This window comes from Protopterus annectens, chromosome 10.part0, assembly GCF_019279795.1.
Source record: "Protopterus annectens isolate FY-2018-M chromosome 10.part0, PAN1.0, whole genome shotgun sequence".
NCBI classification, from domain to species: domain Eukaryota; kingdom Metazoa; phylum Chordata; order Ceratodontiformes; family Protopteridae; genus Protopterus; species Protopterus annectens.
In genome coordinates, this window is record NC_056744.1 from 183,941,522 (window position 1) to 183,965,185 (window position 23,664).

The window sequence follows — 23,664 nt, forward strand, 5'->3', positions numbered from 1 at the left end:
TGTGTCAAGGCCAGCCACTGTAGTGATCTGTGGCCTAGGTCATCTGTGTCACACACACCCATGACAGTTTCTGTAGAATAGTGTGAGTGAGGGTTCATGCCTGGGGTATATGTCAGACATGTTCAAACACAACACACTCTGTCAATAATGGCCATTCATTACAGGTGTACAACACCTCCATGGATATGCATACAGACCCCTTCATGCTTATGTGATTCACTGAGGGACATCAGCATACCTTTGGAAATGTGAATACCAAAGGACAGATGACATAACATGTGGTTGTATGTACACATTGGTACCCCTGTTACATGTTGTGGGCTACTAACAATGTGGTATTGTCAGGATACTATGTATTGTAAATGTGGATGACTATGCTATAGTTGGCTTATAGCTTTACAGCATTTGTTGGTCAACAGGTATCTGTCTGTATGATACCCTTGTGGAGGATAAGTGTCTCATCTGGAGAATGCATTGTAGGCCACTGTATGTATTACCAAATCTGGACAGAGATATCCCTAGTGTGTTTGCTTGTACCTGGGACGTCTACATGCCAAACAGGAGTGGTCCCAGGAATGTGTGGCAGCCAATACCACTGGTTACTGGTATAGTATAGTACCGGAAGGACTCAAATGCTACTGTGTATCCTACATCTGTGTGTCAGTTGTCAAGACATCAGCTAACAATTGGGTAAAGTCAGGCTGTTGAGGTTATGTATACTACCAGTATGCAAAACAATGACCGATATAAACAATATCACCCACAGCATAGTGGCAAACCATGTCATACACACATGTGTACCCAAGTCGTAACATATGTGTAGTAAAATGCATACTGGCCACCAATAGGAAATATGAAGTGTTAACACTGCGTAATACAGGGCATGTCACCCTTCCCATGTGTCCACTATGCACATACATGCAGATGGTGCACCTCCACCATATTCACAAATGTACACCTGCAAATCTGTACTGCACACATCACACACGTACCATCCACTCACCAACACATGCTGCCAGTACTGCACACATCAGCCAAGTGGCACATGGGTGGACAATACAGTATTGGAATTAACACTGGTGTAAACAATACTACATTGATAATCATAGATTTAATGCATCATGCCTGCTCAGATATACCTACAAGGATAGCAGTACACCTTGCTGTTGACAACATGCGAACATTGCTACACTGCTATTAGGTCACCCTGTGCATCAGCACCATGTAAGCCTGTTCCTGCATCATTGTCACAGATGACAGGAGGTGGCACAGTTTCATCATATGCACAGGGTGTGTTATTGGTTGCCAGAGCCCAACTATGACCCATCCAATCGACATGTGTGTGTGTGTGTGTGTGTGTGTGTGTGTGTGTGTGTGTGTGTGTGTGTGTGTGTGTGTGTGTGTGTGTGTGAGACAACAGTACAGTATGGGTCAATGTTGGTGTAATGTGTGTGTGTATGTGTTAGCCCTAGGTGTTTGGTTTATGTGTGTGTGTCTGCATGCACACAGTTCCACCTTGTGGCTGCCACATACGGGTGATTGTGGGACAGCCACGGACTGTACCTGCCAGGCTGTACAGCTCACTGTCTCCGGCCACAGACACAGTACCTGTGCCTGCCATGGGTGCCACGGACAGTATCGGGTACCAAGCCAGACTGGGTACTATCGTCAGAGGCAGAGGGATGTTGACTGGACCCATGTCCCTGCTGGGACAAGCCAGAGCCATGTGCACGTAGTCGTCTAGGATGGTCTATTGATAGCCCAGCCCCAACATTGCTGAGGCTGATACTGCCACTATGGGAGCAGCTGGGACTTGTGTGTTGTCCGAGATGAGTGCCAGCTGATGATGTTGCTGGCATACATCCACGTCGACGTCTCAGCCGTCCTGCACTGTCCTGGCACATGGACATTACATTGCAGAGGACATCTAGTGTCTCCCCCCAACGTCTATCAATGACCTTGGTGTAATTACGGATGGCACCGGCAAGATCATGGATACTGTCATTGATAGCGGTGTTGTGAGCCCTCTGCGCCCTTAGTCCCTGCCTGGTGTACTGTTCCATACTTGCCTGTGCCTGCATTACAGACCAGAACATGACTGAGGTTGGGAGACCTGTGGGGGCACGTCTGCCAGGGGCGTTACGACGAGCAGTGCTCTCACGAGCACCCCTGGACATATGCCTATGTGGTACCATTCCAGTTGCCAGAGTATGGCTGCTGTGTGGGGTTGCATGTGCCATAGATACCACACTATCCTGGTCGGTGCCTGCTGTATGCTGTTCCTCCGCTAAGGCCATTGGTGTTGAGGGATGTATCGGTAGTATGAATGTGCGCATAGATGGGGTGGACAGCTGTGTACTGTCGATTGGTGGACCAACAGCAGACCCTGACAAACCTGCCTGTGCCACTACACATGTGTCATCATGCGCACTATTTGTGGCAGTGACCTCAAGTTCCCTGCTGCACTCATCCAATACCTCAGCACCTGTGAGAGGAAGACAGGAAACACACTTCACAATCTGTACAGGATGTTAGCACACATGCACACATGCACACATGAACACATGAACACATGCACACATGCACACATGCACACATGTACACATGCACACATGCGCACATGCACACATGCACACATACACTACTCAGTCAAGTTGACACACACACACCAACAGCAATACAGAACATATCCATTAGTGGTTGATGGTGCAGTACAGTATCACAAGCCAAAGAGTCCTATCACACATCTCAGCATGCAGGATGTGTGTTGCTCAACAGCATGCAGTGCGAGTGTGGAGAGTCCTTGTTGATAACAGTATACATGTCTTTGATGCATGTGTGTTGTTCAATGATTGGCTTCACCCTGGAACACAACGTGTACATGGACACAACATTGCTGTGCAAGTCTGGAACGCTTTCCAATGTCCTGTGCATCATCACTCATAGGTATACAAACTATGGCTGGATGCACACAACTGTTAGGTGTATAGCAATGAATGCTATGTGTAGTACTGTAGTTACTGTAACTGGATGTAGTGTAGTACCATGAGCCATCATCAGGCAGCATCATGTGGTCAACCAAGGCCACTAATGTATGTCACACTGGCAACTATCTTGCTGTACCTGACCTGCACCACTTTGGCTACATTAACCATTTCACAGCCAGTTGTTACATGGGTATGTAAGATGTTCAATAGGGAGCATTGCCTCACATGAATGTGTTGTGTGTTGAAGCGTGTCACACCACCTCATGATAGTCCTTTACCCCCAGGTATAGTATGTGTGCTATGTTGTTGACATTTGGGATACTGGAGTATGACCTTACAGCAGGTGTCTACATACACCATGTGTATCAAATTAACACTAACTGCATATGACAAAGTGGAGTATGTTGTGTGCATGTGTATTGACTCTGCCTATACAATGTCCACTACAGTGTACCGCAATTGGTTGGGATGCTCTGTGTATTGCATGTGTTTGAGGCGGATACTCATGTTACTGGGATGTGCATAATCCCACAGAGAACATGCAGAGCATGCATTATGTGTAGGTGTTTTACAAGTGTATATGGCCTACAGGTCTCCTATGACATGCACATGTTATATGCTATATTAAATGTAGAACACTCACCAGCATGGGTGTGCTGTCTTGCTATCACACCAGAGGGACCTACAAGGATATGAGACAGTTTGTCAGTGTCAACAACTGTGGTATTGCTGCTGTGTGTTTGCAAGTCCACAGTAGTACAAGAGATGACAGTCACAGGCATACAAATTATGTTCCAAATTATCAGTATTGCATGACACCAGGCTCCGCATCTTCTGAATACACAGTACACATATGGTAAATGCATGTTCTAACAATTGATCTAACAGTAGTCTACAGATATGCCATGTTACCTGCAAGCTCTGTATCTACGTGCTGGGTGACTCCAGCCTCCATGATGACGCATGTCTGTTGTACTGCTTGTCCAGGAGCCACCATGCTGAGGAGCAGCTCTTCCACTCTGGTGAGGGGGGGATGTGTTGATGCACCACCACCTGTGGCAAGCTGTTGTCTGTGGACATTGGAGGCATGCTGCCAGACATGTCTGATTAAATCACTGCAGTGATGGCGTATCTGCTCATAAGTCCGGTTATGCATGCCTACATCATTCACCTGACAGACAACATCCTGTCACAGTGCAGTGTGTCCATGCTGGTCCTGGCTAGATCTGGAGAACAGCAGGTTGTAATGCTGTACCAGGGCATCATAGATGACCTCCTCCTCCTCAGGGGAATAGGCAGGCTTCCTGTTGTGAGACATATTCCTGTAAGACAATAAAACAGTCATTGTGAGCAAGTCATGTGGCACATTTAACATGCTAAAGTACTGACTTCAATGAAATGCCATATATAGCAACATATTGGCTGTCAGTAGATACACACCTTTCATACCACATAGGACTGCTCAGCCCACAACTGCCTGACAGTGCCTGGCACATACTATATTCCAAAACATGTTCTGCACAGCAACAAAGTGGAACCAGTATGTAAGACTATACAACAGTACATGGCACACTCTATGTGACATAATGCACCACCTAGTCACAGGGGGTGTGTATGAAGCTAATGCATGCAGACATTTGTCATCCATTAAAATGAATGTTAAGTACAGTTTTAAGTACTATCAGTACACCACGCTACTTGTTGATAGCAAACCCTCAGTAACAAATGTGCACATTCATCACTATAGGTGGCATACTGCTGTAATACACTATACATGTTGCTAGATATGCACATATATCCTGTGACACACATACCACCAAGGCCATGTTACAGGCATACCCACACACACATCAGACATACCTACAGGACACATAGGTATGGCAACCCAGATCAGTTTTACCTGTGTAACATACAGTACTGTGTGTCAGCACCTACAAAACCTCATGCCTGAGATTTGTAATGTGTGAGGGCTACAGGTAACAAACAAAACAGTGTGTCCAAGCAATGTGGATGTAAACCATACTGTGCTGTTTAGGCCTACAGCTTCAGGTAGTGCTACTGTTCATACAGGATTTGTATTCACTAGTGTTACCAATCAATAAGCATACATGTACTGCTTAAGTCTACAATGTCACACTCTGGTCAACACCATGGGACTACGTCACACTGTATGCCTTACTGCTTTTCCTGCCTAGCAATAGCATACGTATCCTTTGCTGGTATTTGAGCTACAACACTACATACCATGATATACACAGTTTCACACTAGGCTATCACACATATACACAACTTTGACACATTCACCTACACATTCACCATCACACCCAGTCAACCTCACATAGCAAGTAATGCAACAAGTACATGTGTGTGTGCATCGGGTCCTAGGTAGCTAATAGGCTATTATCTGTAGGACCTATGGAAGCCTAGCCATATGGTACCCCGCCCTTTCACACTCATGTAATGTAGGTTTATGTGCCCCTGTCATGCAGAGCCACAGTGGTAACTCCTGGGTTGTGTTTCCTATCTCACACCCACTCATCATGATTATTCATGACAACGGCTAATGAGGACCTTCATTTGCTATTGATAGGTGGTTAGTTCAAGAGTATGGTGTGTGTCTGAGATGATAATGTACCACTCCAGCATGTTCTGCTTTTTCACGTTACAGGGTTTAGATCAGTACAGTGTGTAGCTTGTATGGAGTGTAATCTGTATATATGGAGCATGTCCAACACCTGTGGGTTTGGCATAGCTTTGTATGTTAGGCAGAGGTTGCCTCTGGGTAGGCGGTATGTGACACAGTGTAGCTGTGGTTTTGTAAGACAGTCTGCATAGGGCATCTGTTTAAGTCCGGTAATAGTCTTTGTGAGGTATGTGTCTGGCATCTACTGTCGCTGTGGATGTCTTCTGAGGTACATACCGACAGGGCCAATGTACTCTATGATGGGTGTTATGACTGATGAGTACAGTGGAACACTGACCTCTTATTCCATGGATGACACACCTTTTCTGATGACATGTGGACCTTACTCAGTTTACATGACTAGTGTGGCACTGTGATTATCAATAGGGACACTACTGTCCACCTTTGTCCCATAGTCTCTCATCACACTTTCGGTGTTGAGTAGACTACCACCTATGTGGTAGTTCATGGGTACAGGGTTTTTAACATGAGGGATGGCAATATGTTTACAACATTGAGCTTGGGCATACATATGAACATCCATTGGTGTACATATAGATATACATATAGGCACATATACAGTCCACCTTTCATGGTGGGAATACCAATTATGCAAAGGTTGAGAGGGATGCAGTTATGTAATGATATCGCACAGTTTTGTGCAGAATGCATGGAAGGTAGTCTCAGCCCATGTACCTTTAGCAGGACCCCCTATCTGGAAGACTAAAACCTGAGGAATCATACCCACGGCTTTTAAATGCCATATGTCATATGCCAGCACAGTATGCTGTCTTGTTTGCCACACACTACCACCTACATATAAAAATGCACATAACAACCTGCAACAACATATAATTGTCCACCCTTCACAAACAGTTGCAGGATGTCCCTTGCTCTATGCACATGTTCAGATGCTAATTTATCAGACACATACATATCTCTCCATATGTGTGTGCCATACACACACAGGGTCCACACTGTTGTCAGTCCGTACACCTCACAGATGACCTGTTGGGCCTTGCTACAACATGGACAGTTGTCATATGTGTGCATACAGTAATAGTACAGGGAGTATATATAGCTGCAAATGATAACACTACTATACTAGCCTGGTACAGCAGTTGCCAATGCTGAGCTACAAATTATGTTACTATCATGCATGTCTTACTCTGTCACATCTGAGTTTATATAGGTGTTTGCACTACTCCCCCAAACTGCCATTATACACAGTACTGTACAGACCATAGATAACATGTTCAGATGTTTGACATATAATGCTGAGATACATATGTCACAGTTATGTCCCACTGCACACAGCTACACACTAATTTGTCCATGGCAGTAGTTATGCATGGCATCACTGCATACATACCTACTGCTGCCACTTATGCATGTTTCTGAGTATGTACAGTACTATTCATAAACATCTACTACTTGCCAGTAACTACAAATCTGTTACATACCTGTTACTCACTGTCAGGTCCATCTATGTATGCTTTTCAAGGTTTTTTTTTTTTATTTATTAAGTAAAGTTTTTTACTTATTAGTTATTATTGGTTATTAATTAAGTTTTTTTTCTTAATTAATATATTTAGGTTTTAAAGAAGTAAATATAATATTTACTTAAGTAAGGTTTCTTTATTAAGTAATAAAGTTTGTCAGTAGTTGCTGACACGTGCAATGTAATGATTGCATGTGGGGAGAGCAAGTACAATCTGCTTTTATAGGTATCTGGGCATGTGCATGTGATGACCTCTGCACCAATTGGTGCCCAGCATTTGGTAAATGCATACAGCATGCTGTGTGGTAATTGCAGTACTCACTGTCATAGCAACCCAATGCTATAAATTGCTAAGTTACGTAGGTGTAGCCCTTTCAGATTTCCAGAGTGGGGGCCATGCTTGTTTGCTGTGGACACTGTTGTGTAATTCAGAAGGTCGGTATACTTTTTATATCTGAAGCTAGAGGGGTAGACAGTGATGTACATGTTGTACTCAGGCCTGACTGTTGCCACTTGCAGTACAGAGCTATCAGTGTAGAGTTTAACTCACCCCTACAAATGCTTACACAACATTTATGTGACTATGTAGTTTCTTTTCCACTCATATAATTAACTGCCATACAAAAGTAGTTATTGAGAAGTATTCTTTTGGCACATGAACTGTTTGTGAACTGTTATACTGTGAATATTAATGTAGTCACTTCTGCAGGGTTTGTGGTTTTATTGTTGATATTAGCACAGGGTTCACAGGACAACTGGACAATTCCAGTACTGTGTATGCCTACCTACATCCTTGGTGGACCCTAAACACACAAGTGTATTTAAAGTGTGGGGGGAGGGTTGCTGATATGCAGAGAGCATTATGTATTATTGTGTGAATGTTATCTTACTGGACTTAAAGGATTGGTGTGTACCTGTTGGTTTATCAAGGCAGGTGGTCTGTCTGCATAGTTCCCAACTGTGAACCTATCTAGATGGTAGTCAAATGTTACACTGTTATTCTTTGTCTGTGCAACCCACAGGTGTTTTCATCAGTAGTACAATGGCATTGTTACAGTCAGTTGCTACCAGTACATGGCTACATCCTTTGGTATTTCTGTGTTGTACTCCTACATAAGGGTATGCTTGTGGAAGTCCTACCACAGCTATTTGCAGTGTGTGTAACAGCAGGATAGCTGCTATGCCTGTGTGTTTGTGCCTCTGCCAGGCCTATGAAACACTCAGATACATCTTTGCATGGAGTCATGGATAGGTATTTAAATGTGAAGTACACCTTACACATAATAGAGACAGTAAAAGTCTAGACTTGTATGAAGCAGTGCATATGGATACGTACTCCTTTTATGAAGTACAAGCAGTGTCTACTGTTATTATTGTCAGTATTCATTGTGTAATACCCCACCTTTCTGACTGATGTCAGTACTTTTCAGAGGGAGTCAGAGGGACACAGCATAAATATGTTTCACAATCAGGGACATCCCTGTTAAGTAGTCACAGTTGGGTAGTATGGCCTCTACCCTAATCAGATTTGCCACTGTTTGTCCTGCTATGATACTGTGTGGGGGTTGTAAAGTGCCTCTGTAACTTTATTTGCTGCTAGAATGGTTGCTTCTCATATCACCCTCATGTAATGCATTTCACAACAATTGCTGGTAAAGATCCACAAAACAAGCTTTGTGTTGTGGCCTTCCTATTTATCCTTTACATTCAGTCATTGAAATGCATGATATATTTATTTGAGCACCAGGTTATTGTATATCTGCTGTGGCTTAGTGGTAATTCATGCAGTCTATTGTGTCAATGGTCTGGGGTTCAAAACTGACAGAGGTATTTTATTTTGCTGCTGAGCAGAACAAGGGCCCTGACATAGAGTGACTAAGGCACTTTTAAGCAGTTGTAAGCGGGTTTGTGTGAGTTTGCGTGACGCTTAGCGATGCTTAGCTAAGCGCACACATGCGCACACTTGCTCAAACCCGCTAACTACTGCTTAAAAGTGCTTACTCCCGCTAACCCCCGCACTAATTTCTTTGAAAGAAAAGAAAATGGGGAGATAGGAAAGTGGTGACAAAGGGGGGCACAAAGAGGGAAAGACAGTAGGAAAACAAGCTCGGGATGTGCAGGATGGGTGTAGGGAAGGTCCATAGCTGCCCATTTCTTTACCAGCAACAGCTGTGCATATGCAAGAAATTTGGAGTGAAATTTGAAACCTTCCACCCCTGGGAGAGGGGTGAGGACAGCAAAGTATGTTGTACTGCCAATTATAATTATCAGTTTACATGTCCAGCGGACATGTGTGCAAAATGGGCAGCTATGTATGGGGCATAATTTTTTGTGGGTACAGATTGCCTTTTTTTTTTTTTTCAGGTGAGAGTGGAAAGTGAGGTTGAGAAAGTAGGTATATTTGGGGAGGTAGGTTAGGGAGGTAAACAGACAAGACAGACAAGACGCATACAGGGGCGGTGTATGACACATGGGGTGGGTGAACACAATTGACGGGGACGGATGTTTGGAAATCGCAAGCCCATGAGCCCACAGATGGTAACAGTGGAACTGAGATCCCTACCCATGGGCAGTCACCACTGCACCTTCACAGCCCCGAGGGTGGCTGTGCTGGGGGCTGTGTAGGACGGGCAGGCTCATCCATGAGATGTGCCACTCTCGCCTCGAGCTGGCATAGGGGATCAGCGACTGAACGCTGGATCTCCCTACGCACCACAACCCGGACCCTTCGAAGGGTAACAGGTGGCCCTTCTCCACCCATGCTTGCATGGGGGGATGAGCCCCATCCCCTGCAGCGCTTCCACCTGAAGGTGGCACAGGACCAACGGAGAAGGGGAGCCCGGGCTGGGCACCGGACCTGCTGGTGCCAGGTGCACTCACCAGCTGAGGAGGGACAGGTGGGTCTGCTGTGACTGGCCTTCCCATACGTTCTGTGATTGGGTATGTTTAATTACAACATAAATAACAGCATTCCAAATTAGTTGTAACAGCATGCAGTAATATTCCCATTAACCCAACACACCAAGGTTCCAACAGCTGAACAGCAAGCATAACACATGCATAAATTGAACAACAGTGGACATTCCAACAGCATGCAGGGATGATTGGTGGCAACAGGTCACCATGATTGTGGTGTTTGAACAGGGCACATGCATCAAAGTGAATGCAGATATTTATAGAACAATAGAACATATGTCCCAAAAAATGTTTTGAGATTACACATACCCATTGAGTTGTATAATTGCATTGTTTATGCACATACAGTAGGATGTAGAAAGAAACCTCAATTAACATCTTATAAGTACTTTTAGTCTACACAACATTCCTATTGACTGCAGGTGTATATCCCCTACATGTATTATTACACTTGGCAACATGCTTTAGGTTGTGTAATGGGTTTGGCTAGTTCATTATATATCTGACATACTAACTGTCCAGGATGCAGATGTTACTGCTACATATTTATTGTTGTATTTATATTTCTTTATCTACATATCTGGATGTGTTCACATGACATTTTCAGTTCAATTTATACAGAACCCTGCATTTCTTGTAGCACACTCACATTTCTGGGGAACAAATTAACAAGCTACTCGTGTGCCAGATTTACTTATGCATGCCAGCCAGTAACTGACTGTTGAGGACTGTATATATGTTTCACAGCTACTAGCACTTCCATCACCCACTTTAGATGGGACTGCTCAACTGTGTGTTGCCAGCACTTATTAAAACAGTACTATTTGTATAATGCAAGGGTACAACAACATTTCAAAGTAAGTGACACAGACACACTCCAGGTTTTATACCTTTATTAATTACATTACACACTTTTCCACAGGCTCACTCCTTTATTTGATATTACAGTGCATATGGAAGACATATTCAAGACATATTATACCTTTATTAGTAGTTTAGAACACTCTTTTTCAGGCTCGCTCACTTATTTTATATGACAGTACCTGCAGAGATATTATTCCGGACATATTTTACCTTTCTTAATTGGTTACTACGCTCTTTTTCTGGCTCTCTGACTTATTTCATATAACAGTACATGCAGAGGACTTATTCAGGGCATTTTATGGCTGTATTATTGGACTACAACACTTTCTTTCAGGCTCTCTCCCCTATTTTATATAACAATACATGCAGAATAATCACTAACCTGCCTGGTGGCTCAGCCTTAGCAGCTTATCTGCATAGGCTTGCTGATTCGCAGCACGGTCACCTGTAGCTGTGAAGTAAATGAAGGGATATTGAGACATACCTATCCATTATACAGAATCAATTATCATTTCTTACATACTGCATTCCATGGCTACCTACTCAGTTGTGGGGCATCTTGCATCCCACAGGCCTCCTGTATCCATTGGTTCAGTATGTCCTGCTTCCATCTCTTCAGGTCTGCATGGTGGTGACAGACCTGCTCACCAGTCTGAGGCATGCCTGTGACACTGATGAGGTCATGAGCTAACCGGTTCCAAGCCACTGCCTTGTACTCAGTCCCTTGGAACTGGCCCTGCAGGAGTCTTGACTCATGATGGTGGACAAGGAGCCAAACCATGTATTTCGACTCCTCGATGCCCCAACGTTGCGCTCGGAAGCATGTACCCTCTCCAGCACCAGCCATTCTAACTGCAGATGTGAGCTACAATCAGTTATGGCGATTATTCCCGCCTATGGGGCTTAAATATGCCGCATTTCCCTCACTTTTTTGTGATTGGCCATTTTTGAAAACTCTCGGCTGACTGCAGACCTGCTTAGTAATGGTTAATCTACCATTTATGAGTATATGTATGTTAACAGTGGCTGTTTATCCTAAGCTGTCATGGCTTAGTGGTTCAGTACTCTGATTATGGTGCACAGAGTCTTGGGTTCGAACCTTGTCATTGCATTTTATTTTACTACTGTCCAGACAGGCTAGGGGGTGTGGCTGTGTTTAAGCAACTTTGCTCTACGTTGGTCCACGTTGCCCTACGGTGCGCAGGTTGGTGCGGCGTGCACCTCCGCTCAAACCGATTGCACTGGGTAATGCGCTATTTAGCTATGGGCAACTACATTGCGGTGGGTTATGCGCTATTTAGCTATGGGCAACTACATTGCACTGGATAAAGCGCTATTTAGCTATGGGCAACTACATTGCACTGGGTAAAGCGCTATTTAGCTATGGGCAACTACATTGCGCTGGGTAAAGTGCTATTTAGCTATGGGCAACTACATTGCACTGGGTAAAGCACTATTTAGCTATGGGGAACTACATTGCGCTGGGTAAAGCGCTGCTTAACTGCGGGCAATTATATATCAGGATTCTTTATAAATATATATTTTGTTTACTGATACATAGGCCATTTCACTGCTTTTTAGTAAAATTGTAATCATATATGTCGGGTATTATTTCATATAACTGATTTAAAACATAAATAGGAAGGGAAGTGGTGGGACTCGAACCGTGAATGCCTCCTCTTTGTGCGAACGCTCTACCATTACGCTATTGCTATTTGGCGCAATTTGCATAAACATTCCTTCTTATGCTCTTCCATGTCGGGATTGCTAACTGCAGCTAAGCAATGGGCACACCCGCGCACACACGCGCAAATACGTGCAGCTATTTCGGGAATTAGAATAAAAAAAATTAATGTTTTACTTTTTATAACTGTGCTGGGGTTTACAATGTCAGGGAGTGTGGTGTTGGGTACATGGACATTTGAGCGGACTTGCTCTTGTGTGTTTACATTTTGCATTTCGGGCACTTGCAGGTGCGTGGACATTTAGACTGCTCGGCAGTCGGACACACCCCCTGATTTCCTGCACGGTCCGTGTTAGACTTGAAGATGGGTCAGCATGCCTTCATGAATATTCATGGCATGCTGACGTCATACCGTTCAACTGCAGCCTCCGAGTAAGACTTATTTAGTCTTACACAGAGGATTTGTGAATCTGGGGGATAGTCTAAGATGAATGGGTTAATTTTGAGGTTGGTAGTTAGCCACTATATCCCATTGGCTGTTTAGTATTTAAATAGTTGTAGCCCAATGATGATTTTTGTATTGTATGGTCTGATGAAGCGGAGAAGATCCGTGAAAGCACTTACCCTGTCGAATTGGAATTAAAGGTGTGCTGTGTGGAACCACCATAGTGCTTCTTTTTACTTATTCACTACTTTTTGTTGTTCCTGGTTCCTTATTCGGCTTTTTTTCTTTTTCTGACTGTTGTTTTACCTCTAACCAAGCATGGCAGAAAGCAATGTGGAGCTATGTGATACTGAGGTGCCTTCTATGGCTGTGACACCAAGTAGAAGGAAAAATGATCGTCAGAGCTCACTTTTGAACATACAAACCAATCTATTACTCAGTGACAATGTGTATTTACTTCATGGCACTACTTCAAATGACTCAAACTTGTTAGAGGCATTCATGAAGGACTATCGTAACTTATAAAATAAGTTATACAAATATAAGTGACTGCAGTGGCAGCACTTTCATTTATAGGCTTCCCTAAACTTAAATGTAACACCAAGGGGGTTAGAGTTCTAACTGTGCCCAGTTATGGGCAAACATATCCTGAATTTTTAAGACGTTGGCAACTACTTAATTTAGAATGTAGTGCTAAGTACATGCAACTTTTAATAGATTTTTTTCAACCTAAAGAGTTAGAGCTGTATAATGAGATTCATGCTTTGCAAAATGATATAATTAACACTTATTCTGATGAGGTTCTGGGTGACAAAATGGATAATTTATCTGATAACATCTCAGGATATGATAAAAGGCTTTCAGCTATGAAGGCAATGAAAATTCAGAGAGATTTTAAAGATTTCCATGATGGCAATGTTTTCTCTTGGAACAGAGAGAGAGAGAAATGGCTCTACTTTCACTTCACAGCGTTCTACAGGAAATGGACGTAGATTTGAGAATGTGAGGACAGGTGATGCACCAAGCGCATTGACTCAACAGGCACTATAGACTTTTGTTGCTATGTCTACTACGCCAGGAGTTTTGCCAATACCTAAAGCATTGGAGAATATTTTGTTGGATGCTAGCACCAGAAATACAAGCGGAAATGCTGCAGGCTGCAGTTATGATGCAACTGAAAGTAATAAGATTACCGTTAGACAGAAATCTACCATGGTGCCACGTAAGAGCCCCAACAGAACTGATCAGGGTTTGGCGATGTCAAATGCACCACAAGGGCATTTTTTGTTGAAGAACCCGCTCCCAGTAAGGGGAAGGTCCAGGAGTCGATTCACGAACCCCAGGATATGGCGAATGCACAGCGAGGAAGAAGTGACAAGAGCAGCAAAGAGAAGCAAACAGGTTTAGTACACAATATTTCCTCAACTGTACTAACTGAAACACAATTTTCTGTTCTAAACAGAGGTTTGACTTTTGTTCCGGCCCAGAAATTCGACTTAGTGAGTGTTTTACAAGATCTACTTTTGTTTGGCAGGACCCTAACTTTAAAAACAATGTTTAATAATACCATGCAAAGCAATTGTATTTTTAAAAAGCCTAGTACTTTTGTCCCACCCACGAATCCAACTATTGAGTTATTTATTGATGTTTGTGGTAAACAACTAAGGGAGACGTTTGCTGAAAGACAAAGTAATGTATTTGTTAATATGTCGACTGTTAAGAGACAGGCTTTGTTGAAATTAAGACATATGAATAGCATTGAGATACGACCAGCAGACAAGGGAGGTGGCATCGTAGTACTAGACAAAGATATGTATGTGGAGAGTATGAAGAACCTTCTAAGGGATGTAAATACCTATACTTCTATATCCTCTATGGTATTGAAGGGTGTTGTTGAGAAGGTGCAGTTTTTTGTATTTGATCTTTTAGTAACTGGGATGATTTCTGAACCATTGTTTGAATATTTCAAAGTTGATCAACCTGTAGTTCCTATAGTATATGGTCTCCCAAAGGTGCATAAGAATTTATTTAATCCTGCAATGCGACCTATTGTATATCTAGCAAAGGCTGGTTAACTGAACTGCTCTCAATATTTGTAAAAAAGAATTTGCATGCTGTTCTGAATGATTGTCATACTGTTTTGAAAGATACCAAGGAGTTATTGAATGATTTAAGTAACCATTTGGATGTTATAAGAGGTCCATGTTTTTTTGTTGCCTTGGACATAGAGTCCCTATTTACTGTCATTCCTAATAGTTGGGGTATAGAGTATGTCAGGGAATTGTTATGTGAGAGAAATATTCTTACTGGCAAGGTTGGACTTATTTGCACTCTCCTTGAGATTATTCTTGAAAATAATGCCTTCATCTTTGGTAACACCTACTACATACAGAAGGTTGGTGTGGCTATGGGCACTGCCTGTGCAAATAGCTACGCCAACCTATCGCTTATTAATTGGGAGACTAAATATGTCCTTTCCAGCTATATGTACTGTGCCTCGATTAAGTGGTACAAGCATTTTGTAGATGATATCTTTTTGCTGTGGCAAGGTACAGAAGAGCGATTAAGGGCATTTTTGTAGTACATATATGATTTGTGTGGCTTTTTGAAATTTACATACAAATACTCACCTGAGGGGATTGAATTTCTAGATGTGAAGGTGAGTAAAGATGATTTGTGTTCTCTTTCTACTACTATGTATAGGAAGAGTGTAAGGAAGAATAATGTATTACACAATAGCAGTATGTACACTAACCATACTAAGCTGAATGTATTAAGAGGACAAATATTTCGCACTATGCGCTTGTACAGTAATGATGGTATGTTAACATTATCTTTAGCTACACTTAAGAAAGAATTTATGGAGAGGGGCTATAAAGGCAGTGTAACTGATTTTCAGATCAATGAAGCTTGGAAAGAGAGACAGGGGAGATATAGACCCTATTTTGCAAATACTCCCCCTAATGCTCAGACTACTGACGTAACTAGTATGGTTATTTTAACCAATACTAGAACTGACAATAATGAGAAGATCAGGATGCCTCTGACTTTTGCAAGTAATATCCATATGGTTTGTGATGTAATAAAAATAATTGGGATATGCTTTCCACAGTTCAAGAACTGAATAATGTCATAGGTCATCAACCCAGTCTTACATTTAGAAATAACAGATCCTTTAAAAGCTAGTTATGTTATAGGCCTCTCTGTCCCCAGAATTACGTCCATTCAGACAGATCTGGGATCTATGTTTGTAGAAGATGCATGGCTGGTATATGTATACACAGTGGTGGGTATTTTTTACATCCACAGCTAGGATTTAAGATAGATGGAACTTTCTACGCTGACTGTCAGACTAAAAATGTTGTTTATTTTTGTTATTGCACTGAGTGTTTCTCGTTTTACGTAGGTAAGACAAATAGAGTATTCAAAGATAGAATCCTTGAACACCTCAGAGACATTAGAAATGCTAAGGAGACCAGTGCTTTGGCCATGTATGTGGCCAAAAAGGACCCACACACAAGTTTAAGTTTCTAGTTCTGGAGATTCTATATAGTAATATGAGAGGCGGGGACCTTAGTAATAAAACTGAAGCTGTGGAGCAGAAATGGATTATACATTTTCAAGCTGATAAGCCACCAGGTTTAAATGGTAAAGTTTCATTGAAACCTTTCTTGAAAGCTAGAGTTCTTAAACATTGAAATGAAATACATATTACTGTTGATTTTATATGTAGATACACATTTATATTTATTATTATTTTATATTTATGTTTATGCCTCATTGAATTATATATATATATATATATATATATATATATATATATATATATATATATATATATATATTTATATGTTTTCTATTCAACTTATATCATTGTGATTTTAATATATTACTGCTTTGGTTGTTTGTAATTTATAAGATGTTTTATAGTTTCAACATACACAGGTAAGCTGTTTAGAGATAGTCTAAGATGAATGGGTTAATTTTGAGGCTGGTAGCTAGCCATTATATCCCATTGTCTGTTTAGTATTTAAATAGTTGTATCCCAATGATGATGTTTGTATTGTATGGTCTGATGAAGCGGAGAAGATCCATGAAAACGCTTTCCCTGTCGAAGTAGAATTAAAGGTGTGCTGTGTGGAGCCATTGTGCTTCTTTTTACTTTTTGGCTTGGTCTCTCCATGTTACCTTTTACACTTTATTGTCTTAATTTCTGACTGTATAACTGCAGCTATGCAAGGTACTGTGTCATCAAATTCATTATTTTTTAGAACATCTGCTGGAATATAATCAAAAAGTTACCTTCTTGTCTTACTGTTCCCCTTGCCAGTACAAGTGAACTCTGGCCAATGGCATCAAAAAGATGCCCCTTCCATGACTCTAACTGGAATGGACTGTTCAGGTGAGTAATTCTATTCCCTAATATTGCAGGGTTAGCAATAGTTACATCTAATGCAGTATTCATCTGCTTTTCTACCCTTTACCAGGACAGGATGCAGGCCTTTGTGATAATCTGTAGCAGTTGCAGTTTCAGAATAACCCAGCACTACCATGATAGTACCTATATTAGCTCTCTCACATGGTTGTTGTTCCCCACCCTATCCCTGTGATACTTGGTTTATATATATATCTCATTTGGTATACCAAAATATTTTACTCCCAGGGCCTTGCCATGTACTTGACCCAGTGGTTTCCCCTTTGCCTTTGACATCTTTTATGAAGGTTTAGATTATACCCATTATTTCCTATATACTGAGTAGTGTTAGATTGCCTGTTCTTGTGCAGTTGTGCCCTGAAAACTAGAAACATATCACCATTTCACTCATTCACTCATTCTAGTGTGTTATATAGTGTTGCATCTGTTAAATTAATATGTTGTAATATGTTAAACAGATTCACAAGTCTTTTGGCAATGTTCACTTGTTCCCTTATCATAAGGTTTCCAAAAATGTCAGAAGTGATAAATTAACATCCAATCATCTATAAAAGTACATGATTATTTCTGCAATGCAGTCACTAACACTCTCTGCTTTCTGTGTTCCCTAGAATTTTTTCCCGTAAACACCACAGGATACGTAAAATATTTAAAAGAACATTTTCGCTTTACAATCATCCAGACAGAATATGATATTTTAGGCATAGCATGTACTGCCTTTCCTGACAGAAAAGAATATAAAAATCTTGCAGTTGCCCTTATTCAGTTTAGTGCTGATTGCTCATGTTTTCATAATGCCTGTATAAAACTATGATAGGTACCCCCCTGTTTGTAGTAAGGAAATAATTTAATACTGACCTAGGATTCAGTTTTCATCCCCATTATTCATGTACCTTTGACGAAAGGACAGCACCTACCTTTTCTTTCTTTCTTTCTTTCTTTCTTTCTTCTTTTCTTACTCATTGCTCATCATCCCCTTCTAATTTCTCATTTTCTGCATCTCAGGCTGTGTCATTCTCTCCCTTTCTCTGCTGTTTTAAAGCTTCTTATTTTCAGCCTGCTTCTATTTTTGTTTTAGTTCAAGGTGTGCTCTGGGGTCATCTACAGATAGACCAATTTGCATTGCTGCACTCACAACATTATCAATCTGTTTATGGGTTCATTGGATTGAAAACTATTTATATCCAAAGCATTTACCATCATTGTTCACACTAGTATGTTAATTTTTTTTTATTTTGCATTCTTCACCTCTCCAGACCTTATGTTTGCTTATATCCTAAGTACTGTGATTAATTAATAAAATAATTGTTGGCCAAGGCACACCGTTATACATTTGCCTTGTAGCTGCAGAGGTGCACACACTTCTGTTTTGAAGGCTATACAAGTTTAATTCACAATATATCTTCTGTTGCTCAGTTCCTGCAGACAGCATATAATGCCTTTCATTGTTTTATTTTTTAGAAAGAAGGGGAAGGTCAGTGCATCTCTGAGGGCTTCTGCTATATACCCATTCATACTATAATAGACTGTCTCATTGTACTGCTACCAATCTTTCAAATATCCTCCTATCCATCCTATTAACATGCATGTAGAAAGCCCCAATAGTACAGCTTTACTAAAATCATGAATTTATAAGGTAATTATTGTCCACACTGCTGCAACTCATATTACATGTGCCAAACAAGAGCTATGCTCTTATGTGATTATACTGGCTTTAAATCTGCACCACTGTCAGCAATTAACATGCAAGTGCATTTGGGCTTAACAGCACAAGACAAATGCACACTGTAGCGTTGAGTAATAGCCAACACATGACACACCCAAATAATCTTTACACTGTTCAGATGCAGATCAACCTTATAAACTCTGACTTCTCAGTGCTGAGCTAGTTCAGGTAGAGTGTATTGCCTTTGGGCACACCAAATTATTTTGTACACACACACACTATTTTCCATTCAGGCTTAATGATGCCTTTCCAATACTGACACACCCTTCCACATCTTTATTATAAGGCTGCCATGAACTAGGTCATACTAGCATACAAAAACACAGTTACTATTTACTATACTTTAGAAACACAAGAGCTTTATATCAAGCTTGATGTGCATAAACATAAAGAAGCCTGCAAAATATTACAAACAACATCAAAACCAAAGCAAAAAAGATCACTTTCAAACCATTGGTTGGGATGTTTTTCAGGATATTTTAGTCACCCTTATGGTTATGGACATCAGGCTTGATTATAAGCTCCGTGTTTCTAACTATAGCCATAATCCAATTATGCTGTACTGATAAGGTCATAAAAAGGCTGAATCATGCATATGTATAGCTATTGGGCTTTGGATTTATTGGCCTGAATGTACCTATAAAGACTTAAATGTAAGAAGTAAAAAGTCATGTTCATTTAGAAGCCATAGAGCTGAAACACTGATATGTCCTGAAGGGGTCATCTGTATATATTCCATGGGCTTCTACTACAAGAAGTTTAAGGTATTGCACGGTGAAGACTCTAGCTAGGCTCAGCCTCAGTCTTTCTTGTGTTTTTACTGAATGGTTTGTCTGACCTTTTTACCCTTTGTTTTGGATGTTTCTGGAGATGGGGATTGGGTAAATGCTTCTAAATCGATGTTATAAGATCAATTCCACTTCATACATGGCATGACTGGCAGCCTGAATGTCATGAGCCTTTCACTGTGCATAGTTAGATATGTCCATGATGACAGCAGATCTGTACTATGTGGCCATAACCACCCACCTACCCACCTAACTACACACACTGCATTAGCCACTCAGACAGTATTCTCCTATAGATGGTCTCTCTGTTGACATACTTCACCAAATTCCAGAAGGGTCAAGTAACAGTTTATGAGGGCCTCAAAGAAAATATTGTTCACCACTGGTGTGAAGTTGTCCAAAACATGCCCTCCAGACATCCTAAGTACACATAAGCACAGATACATATATCTACATGGAAATGGAATGACTCAGGGGCACAGCTGTTACTCCTGCTGCTGCATGGTCAGTTCTCTGCTGGGAGGCCTTCTATGTCTGCACATCCTCTCTGTGTTAGAGTGAGATTTTGCCAGGTGTCTGGTTTCTTTCCTTTTCTCAAAGACATGATGTAGGTGAACTGGCATTCTTCCTGACTGACTCTAGGTATGCAAGCCTCTTGTGATAGATTGACTCACATCCAAAACTAATTCCTTTGTCTTGCACTCACTAAGTGACAAGACTTACTCCATCTCCCCTGTGATCTTGAACTGGATAAACTGGTAATCAGAAGACAAATTAATGTAGCAAACCATAAATTCCCACAGTAAAGTCATTCTTTCACGCTTACATCTATATAATAACAACCCATATAGTCACAATAATAAAATAATAGGATTAAGGCAGTTACCATGATTCACAAACAACAGCATATCGAAGCTTCCATGCTGTAAACAAACAAGGTTGCAGATAAGAGTAGAGTTGCATACATGCTCTGGCCACATCTGAAGTGATGCTGTGATTCATGGAAAAGATTGTTTGAGCTGATGTTAATAGTGACAACAAATGCTTTTGCATTTCTTGTACTGAGTATTTGCTATACAGAGGTGGGGTGACTGTTAGTTATGGTGGAATCTGATACCAATGTGAGCAGAGGCAGTTCATGGTTCAGGCTGCTGGGCTGCAGCTGCACCCAGTAAAATGAAAAAAAAAAATAAGAGTTAATTAAATCTACTTTCGTGGAAAAGTTTGATCTTGGCAATCTATACATGCTATTGTGAGTGTGTGAAATTCTGAGAATGTTTTGAGTGCAGAAAAAAAAAACTTAGTGGGCTTACTCCGCTTGCCTGGTTGTTTATAAAAACAGCCTGCATTGAAAGTTCTTCCTGCCTACTTCCGAAGACAGAAACAATACTCAAGAAGTGTCTCACCAGATTGTACTTTGCATGCCACTTATCAATCTGCCTTATAGGTCTTTTTAGGTCTTTTTATTTTATGTGTGTGTGCATATGTCCCTGCATGTAATACATGTGTGCATGTATGTATGTATGTGTGGTGGTATAGATGCTCTCAGCTATCCCTGATTTTACAGAATGTCTCGGATTTGTCTATATTTTGTTCTCTTCCTTGCAATGTTTTTTTTCTGACAAATCAAAGAGGATTGCCGTCACTAAAGAATGACAAACATTTGAGAATCAAATTTATTAGAATTCAGAAACAGCATGCTAATACAAAGTCTATTATTCTAGCAAGAAGCAACTTTCTAAATATATCAGGGCAATATCAGTCACTGATTTTGGCCTTTGTCCCCATTACCTTTTAGGTCTCCCTGTAATTCTCAAGCTAAGAGACTGAGAGTTAAGTAGGAGGATTACAGGTGGCTACACAATGTATTCTGACAGCAGTGAGCTGAAAAGACACATTACTCTGTGGCAGTTATGTATTTATTCACTAATTTGACCACAATCAAACATTCAAGGTGCACAGTCACAGTCATAGAAAGTAGCTGTAATTGATGGTTACGTGTGTCTGTGTGTTTTGAATTATTGTGGGCAATTATTTTTATTTTATTGCAGTCTGACATCTAAGTCAATAAAGGTAGCTATAATCATTGGGTAAAGGAGCTGTTGATTGGGTTGTGGCAGTCTGGGCCAGGGGGAGGTATGTGTTACAGCATCTAATCATTGGCACAGTGATGCAGTGAGTGGCATTGCTCACTGCACAGCACTTCTCACAGCACTTCATTGTCTGGTTGAGTTTTTGCCTGTGATTCCTTCTGTACAGAGTTGGCATATATTGCCTGGCTGTGTGTGGGTTTCATCCAGGTACTCTGGTTTTATCTCCCAGATGCCCAGGTATAATATGTAGGCCTGTGGCCATTTGTGATTTAACTGTCATCACAATCTAGCTGATGGGTACACAGAAGATAAGTATATTTTTTGGTAGAGTAGGGAGGAAGCCACTATTCCCAGATAGGATTTTATGTATCCTTGCAAGCATTTGTCATCTTGGTTCATTGAGAACTTCTGTTCTGTTATTAAACTTTACAGACAACTTATTTTTCCTTGAAAGAAAGAATAAGACTGAATATCTTTCCTTATTTGTGATTTTGTTTATTTTTTTTTATTTATTTTTATTTATTTGTAGTTGGTTTACCAGGATAGTCCATTGGGCCAATATGAACCCGTTTTCAATGGAGTCCTGGGGAGAAAAGCTCCAGAAAGAAGGGTAACAATATGTGTTACGATGTTTACAAAATTATGCAGTTTGAGCATCAAACAATATTATAGCAATAACCCACGCCTGGGTGTGGGTAATGCTGGATTTACCCACGGTTGGCGTGGTTTGGTCCCGAGGGCGAAGCCCGAGGGACCAAACAAAGCCAACCGTGGGTAAATACAGCATTACCCACACCCAGAAGTGGTTATTATTATACAATGACATTATTTAAGAAAAGAAATAATTACTTTTCTTAAATAATGGCATTGTATAGTGCCTCTTTACTGCCCTTCCACAGCTGTCTGGTATTCTGCGGCAGTTCTGATGTACTGCGCATGCCTACGCAGTACATCAGAGCTGTGGGAAAAAGCACTGTTTCGCTATGTTAAATGGGTTTAACATAGCGAGACAGCTTTAAAATAAGCAACGGAGATCTCCGTTGCTTATTGTAAAGCTGTCTCGCTATGTTAAACCCATTTAACATAGCGAAACAGTAAAAAGCAATGGAGATCTTGCGATCTCCGTTGCTTTTTTTTTTTTTAAACTGTCTCGCTATGTTAAATGGGTTTAACATAGTGAGACAGCTTTAAAATAAGCAACGGATATCTCCGTTGCTTATTTTAAAGCTGTCTCGCTATGTTAAACCCATTTAATATAGCGAGACAGCTTTAAAGCAACGGAGATCGCAAGATCTCCGTTGCTTTACATTGTCGCTATGTTAAAGGAGTTTAACATAGCGAGACAGCTTTAAATAAGCAACAGAGCTCTCTGTTGCTTTTTCTAAACCTGTGTCGCTATGTTAAACTCTTTTAACATAGCGAGACAGTGTTTTATACTAACGGAAAAAGTCCGGGCGACCGGACCTTTTTCCGTTAGTATATTGAGGGATTTACAACGGGCACGCTGGTTGGGCTGGCCAATCAGCGTGCACGTTTTAGGGG